Consider the following 6,241-nt stretch of genomic DNA (forward strand, 5'->3'; position numbering starts at 1 on the left):
GGCTTAAAACTTTCCTTTTTGCCAAAGCATATAGTTAGGGCTGGACCAGGTGACCCTGAATCCTCCCTTAGTTATGCTGCAATAGACGTAGGCTGCTGGGGGATTCCCATGATGCATTGAGTTTTTCCTTTCCAGTCACCTTTCTCACTCACTATGTGTTAACAGACCTCTCTGCATTGAATCATATCTGTTATTAATCTCTGTCTCTCTTCCACAGCATGTCTTTATCTTGTCTTCCTTCTCTCACCCCAACCGGTCGCAGCAGATGGCCCCGCCCCTCCCTGAGCCTGGTTCTGCCGGAGGTTTCTTCCTGTTAAAAGGGAGTTTTTCCTTCCCACTGTCGCCAAAGTGCTTGCTCATAGGGGGTCATATTATTGTTGGGTTTTTCTCTGTATCTATGAAGCACCTTGAGGCGACTTTTGTTGTGATTTGGCGCTATATAAATAAAATTGAATTGAATTGAACTGAATTAAAGGTCAGTAGCATCTTTTACCTTCCAAAAAACATCTATTGTACAAGAGTTATAGGTCTAACACTGAGTGCTGGGCCATTTCCTCTAATATAACTTCTCTAATATCTCTGACAAACTACATAAAGACTCAAAACAGAACTCACAGAAGGAAGTAGTTGTTCTTTGTTTGGGTGTTTTTGTTGTTGTTTTTTACTTAAAGTGAGAGTTACTTGATATGTTGTCAGTAGCGAGTTCATCAACAGGCAAGCATTCAATAAAGCTCAACAAGTTCAGAGACCAGCAGACAGAGTAGCATTAACTAAGGTGTCTTCTAGCCAGTGGCTCAGGAAGTCTGTCCCAGCTGACAGTGGGCAACAGTAGAGGTGAAGTTTGGACAGGAAACCAGTTAATCATTAGCAATTTGTAAAAGCAGTGGTAGTTAAGAAGAAAAAGACAGACAGACCTCGGCCAGAAAATTATTATTATTAAAGAGTCAATTATTTATTTTTAATTCCAAATGAAATTCCAATGATAGCTCAACCATAAGACTCTTAGTTGGTGCATCGAGGGAAAGCCAAACATTTACATACAGTTACAAATCAGTTGCATATATACTTTCAGAATCGACCAAATTATGTGTTATTTATTTTAAAAGTGTTATTTCACACAGTATGTAAGGAAGACTTGGCAACTCGTAAAGCTTAGAAGAAATGAAGAAGAGACAAGAAAAAGTTTCACACGCTTGTATTTTTGTGGTGTTTATTTTGGAGGATAACACATAACACAAAGCAAAGAGACATTACACAATCAAAGGACTTTTCAGTGGATTGCTTCAGGCTAATAACTAGCTTTGGATCAGTTGAGACAGAGTTGCACTAATTACAAAAGTCATAAAGGTACATTGGATATGATATTATCTGATAAAGCAGAACAAAATGAAATGATGAGCAGGCAGCTGGTTTAAAAAGTGCTCTCGTCCAGCGTTTTCATGATGCTATCGACCCAGGAGAGAGACGGATCCACACAGAGTGAACGACCTTTTTTGGTAACAAAGCTGAAACAAAGAGAAATGCTGCTGTTATTATCTGTTCTTTTTTCTTTTTTAATAAAAAAGTACAAATAACAAAATTTTCCAAAGTTTTCTATTTCAAATGGAAAGTGGGAAGTTTAGCATGAAAAAATGTCCTTATTTACATAACTTTCAGTTCAGAAATGTAACTTTGCATCATGTGCATAATTTTAATTTTTAATTGTACAAATATGCTGTTACAATGGTCATACTGCGCATTTTTCTTTACAGTAATTTCAGCCATTGTGTTAAAAATTATGACAAGAAATAAACCCAGATTTCTTCACTTACATGGCACCAGGCTTTAGGCATCGGTGATCAGTCAGGTAATACGACTCCACAAGGTCTGCTCTAATTCTTCCTGGGTAAAACTTGAAGCAGCAGTTGTCTGGGCCATTTCCAGCTGAGTAAAGAGCATTAAGATCAGACAGTAAAAAAACATACTGACGGTCACGAGTGCTACCCCTCATCTTCCTAGTAAATACACACATGGTTTACATTTCAAAATCCACCTCGCCTTGTTCTCAAGTTTTTGCATTCCCAACACTTTTAGGAAAACTTCTGACCTTGAGTTCAAGGTCACCGGGATTTAGACTTGCCTGATATTTTTAGTATCAGTTTGAAAATCCTTCACAAGTTATCACATTCACAAACTTGGCTGCTGTTGCTGCCTACCTGTCTGGCAGGGTAGCACCAAAATGATGAGGAAGATTAGGAACATTTCTTTGTATTAAAATTTTTCAAAAGTGTAAGGTTCTTTTTGTTTGGAAGGAAAAATAAGCACAGACAGAGGTGTCCAAAAAGTGATTTATTACACACACACAGCTTGTACAGTGTGGGAAGCCGGTCTTCGCCTTTCTGCTCTTTACAGAAAGCTTTATAGCCGTTATGACGTCAGAACAATTCCCAGAACTCCTCTGCTCAGAACAACAACCCTTTCCCAGGCTTGACACCAGATGTTTCCCATCATCGGTATTTGGAACATAAACAATTGTGTACACAAGTGTGCAGTTTTGTGAGATTGTAGGTCCAGGCCAACAAAGGTTCAAGTGTCCTTATCTGACTTACTGTGGACCGCCTGGAGCTACAGCCATGCTGGTGCTCTTGCATAATAGAATATTCTATCTGGAATGTGTTTTATTCTGCGTGCTCTGGAATAAATGATAAATGATACATGATAATTTTGATGATCAACTGATACTAAGTGATGCAGACTAATGAAATAATGATGAAATAATGACAGTGTATGTAAATGATAACACAGTGACAGTAAAATAACATTCCTGAACCTGACAAAAGTGCTATATTTTAAAGGGAAGTTGGGGAAATTAACATGGAAATATGTCTTTATTTACATAATTTTAAGTTCAGAAATCTGAACTTTGAATAAAGCCAGCTTCAAAATTCTATCTCAATAAATATGTACTTTATTTTTTCAAACAACTGCCTTCTAGTGTGTGCAACATATGATGAAAGCAAAGTATCCAAACACGTAAAAACTGATCAGAATATGAAAACAAACAAGTTTTTTCATTTATTGATCACTTCCAGATCAGACAGAGGTGCAGTGGTGATGCAACCTGACCTTTTATTTTGTTTAGAACCGGCACTAAAGTAATGAAAATATTAATGATGTGAGGATTCTGAGCAATGTGCAATAATTGATTAGTGCTGGTACAAAAGAATTCACAAACTATTCATCCATATCGTGAAATCAGCACCCTTACTAGATCTCTTATGTCGAAAACTTTGGTAAGGAAAGTTCAGTTGCCGTTTCACTCTATCACAAGGATGTGCAGAGCGTCTGTGAGAAACCTTCTCTGACGGTGTGTTGACTCTTGGGAGCTTCACTACAGGAGAAGTAGTTGCCGTTGTCTCATCCAGGTCTTCTAAGGGTTGAAATACAGGACAAAACTATTTAGCTGTATACAAAGAAAATAATGCAAAAAAAAAAAAAACACCCCAAAAAACAACTTTCTTGTTTTTAACAATTCACAAAGATGCATTTTATATTCACATTCTTCGTTTATGATGGGGAAAATACTTGTTAAAGCCAACTTAAAAATTCTACCACAATAAATATGTACTTGTTTATATAAAAACTCAGTAGACAAACCTTCATAATATAACACATAAATGGGTATTTTATATAATTTCCCTCCAGCAGAATGTGTGAAGGTGCCACTTCAACACAGGCCTTCTGCTGGACTAACTCACTGTTACCAGGAAGATATTCTGCTTGGTTAGGAGCATTCAGTTGTTGTGTACCTCTAACATCAGGAGCTGCAGAGCTGCTGTGAGAAACTGTCTCTGAGAGTGTGGTGACTCCTGGGACCTTCAGCTCCACTACAGGAGAAGTAGTTGCCGTTGTCTCATCCAGGTCTTCTAAGGGTTGAAATACAAGACAGCAGTGTTTAATTGGGTGGACTTTCAAACATATACTAAAATGTCTAAAAACACTATAGGCCCTCCAACACATGGTATATTCCAGGAAAGGTGACACCATTTTCTATAGAACTAAATAGTCAGTAGTTAGTGGTTTGGTACATGTTGATCTCCAGAGTCTTGAATGCTCTGGAGTCTAGAGCACTCTTCTGTAGAGTCTTAATTCTGGTTTGAGCAGGGATGAAAGCAGAAAGGAAGCTTACTTTTTAAGCTTGTGTTGGTGGAGTTGGTTTTATTATCAGGGATGTAGACTGCTGGTACACTTGATATCCAGTTTATGTCAGGTGGAGGCTGAATACAAAACCCTCTCAGCAGGATTTCCTCATCAGAGTTGCTCGTGCTTCTTCTCTTCTCTGCACAAACACTGGAGATGAAAAGACATCACCTCAAAACGATCATTATATTTGAAATATGATATATTATAGGAGGAATAATTTTACATGAACATTTTCTATTTAAAACACCAAAAGCAAAGCTCTTACCTGGAACAAGATGCGGAGGTAAAAAGAAAGCAATCCACATGATGTTCATTAGAGCTACGATAACATGAGTCCACTGCATGTTTCTGTGTGCTGCTATAGTGCACCTGCACATGCACCTGGCACTGTGAGCACAGTAACAGATGGTGTGCAATAAAGACATGCTGAAGGATGCACAGCAGCCCTAAGATATTTTAAAATAACTTCATCTCTCTCTGCGGGTGTTTGTGGGTTTCTGATTGAGCAATTTCTCATTTAACCACAAAGAACCAACAGCACATGATCATCAGAGTGTCTGGTCTCCAGAGCACAAAATGTACCATCAGTGCTATTAACCAGCACTTGTACACAAATACACTCAATTCTTGAACATCACAGTGAGTTCACTGTTCTCAAGCTGCCTGAACATTCATTTGATCTATTGATATTGTTCATATGCGTGCTTCCCCATCCACAATGCGATGCCTTTTATCATCAGAATCAGAATCAGAATCAGAAAGGGTTTTATTGTCAAATGTTGAGCGGGTTTACAACATTAGGAAATTGCTGCGGTGCTTCAGTGCAAACATACGGTCATAAATTACGCTTAAATAGACATGAAAATAAAAATAAGATAAGAATTAAAAGTGCTACGTAGATAGATAGATATATACATGATATATACATGAGTGCAGGTGGTGATCAGTGCCAAACATGGAATGATGCAGTGAACACAGCGTAGGGTCATGTGTTAGTGGTGGGAACAGTCATACGGTTATTGTTCATGTGTTCAACAGCAGAGGGGAAGAAACTGTTCTTATGGCGAGAGGTTCTGGTGCGAATGGACCGGAGCCTCCTGCCTGAGGGGAGCAGGTCAAACAGACTGTGTCCAGGGTGAGAAGGGTCAGCTGAGATCCGAGCTGCACGCCCCAGTGTCCTGGAGGTGTACAGGTCCTGCAAAGATGGGAGTCTGCAGCCAATCACCTTCTCAGCAGAGCGCACAACACGCTGCAGTCTCTGTTTGTCCCTGATAGTGGCTCCAGCGTACCACACGGTGATGGAGGAGGTGAGGATGGACTCGATGATTGCCGTGTAGAATTGCATCATCGTCCGTGTTGGCAGGTTGAATTTCTTCAGCTGCCTCAGGAAGTACATCCTCTGCTGGGCTTTCTTAATGACGGAGGTGATGGTGGGCTCCCACTTCAGGTCCTGGGTGATGGTGGTACCCAGGAAGCGGAATGAGTCCACAGAGGTGATGGGGGTGTCAGTCAGGATGATGGGGGGTAGTGGAGCTCTGTGCTTCCTGAAGTCCACAATAATCTCCACTGTCTTCTGGGCATTCAGCACCAGGTTGTTGTGGCTGCACCAGGACACCAGACGTTCAACCTCCCTCCTGTAGGCAGACTCATCCCCGTCCGAGATGAGTCCAATAACGGTGGTGTCATCTGCAAACTTGATTAGTTTGACAGACTGGTGATCTTAGATCATAGGTGATAATTTTCTTCACTTATTGAATGTGATATGAAAAAAGTGTGATGATCCTCTGCTCTCTCATTGCTTTGAAATACAGTTTCCTACAAAATCATGTAAGGACACGCGATGATCATTTAACTGACAAAATAATAGATATATATACAGTGGCTTGCAAAAGTATTCGGCCCCCTTGAACTTTTCCACATTTTGTCACATTACAGCCACAAACATGAATCAGTTTTATTGACTGGCAGCTGTACTTGCAGCAAAAGGTGGTTCTACAAAGTATTGACTCAGGGGGCTGAATAATTACACACACCCCACTTGTCAGTTATTTATTTGTAA

The 6,241-nt window shown here is 39.8% G+C and overlaps 1 long non-coding RNA gene across 1 annotated transcript; it reads right to left on the bottom strand.

Annotated features, from left to right (window-relative positions):
• Positions 1-1,193: 1,193 nt before the first annotated feature.
• On the bottom strand, positions 1,194-2,385 carry LOC309692641. Its single transcript, XR_014272384.1, has 3 exons — positions 2,196-2,385; positions 1,812-1,923; positions 1,194-1,505 (listed from the first exon to the last, which is right to left on the bottom strand). It is a non-coding gene; the product is annotated as an uncharacterized lncRNA (long non-coding RNA).
• Positions 2,386-6,241: the final 3,856 nt, after the last annotated feature.

This window comes from Aulonocara stuartgranti (assembly GCF_965226115.1).
Source record: "Aulonocara stuartgranti genome assembly, chromosome: 3".
Classification (NCBI taxonomy): domain Eukaryota; kingdom Metazoa; phylum Chordata; class Actinopteri; order Cichliformes; family Cichlidae; genus Aulonocara; species Aulonocara stuartgranti.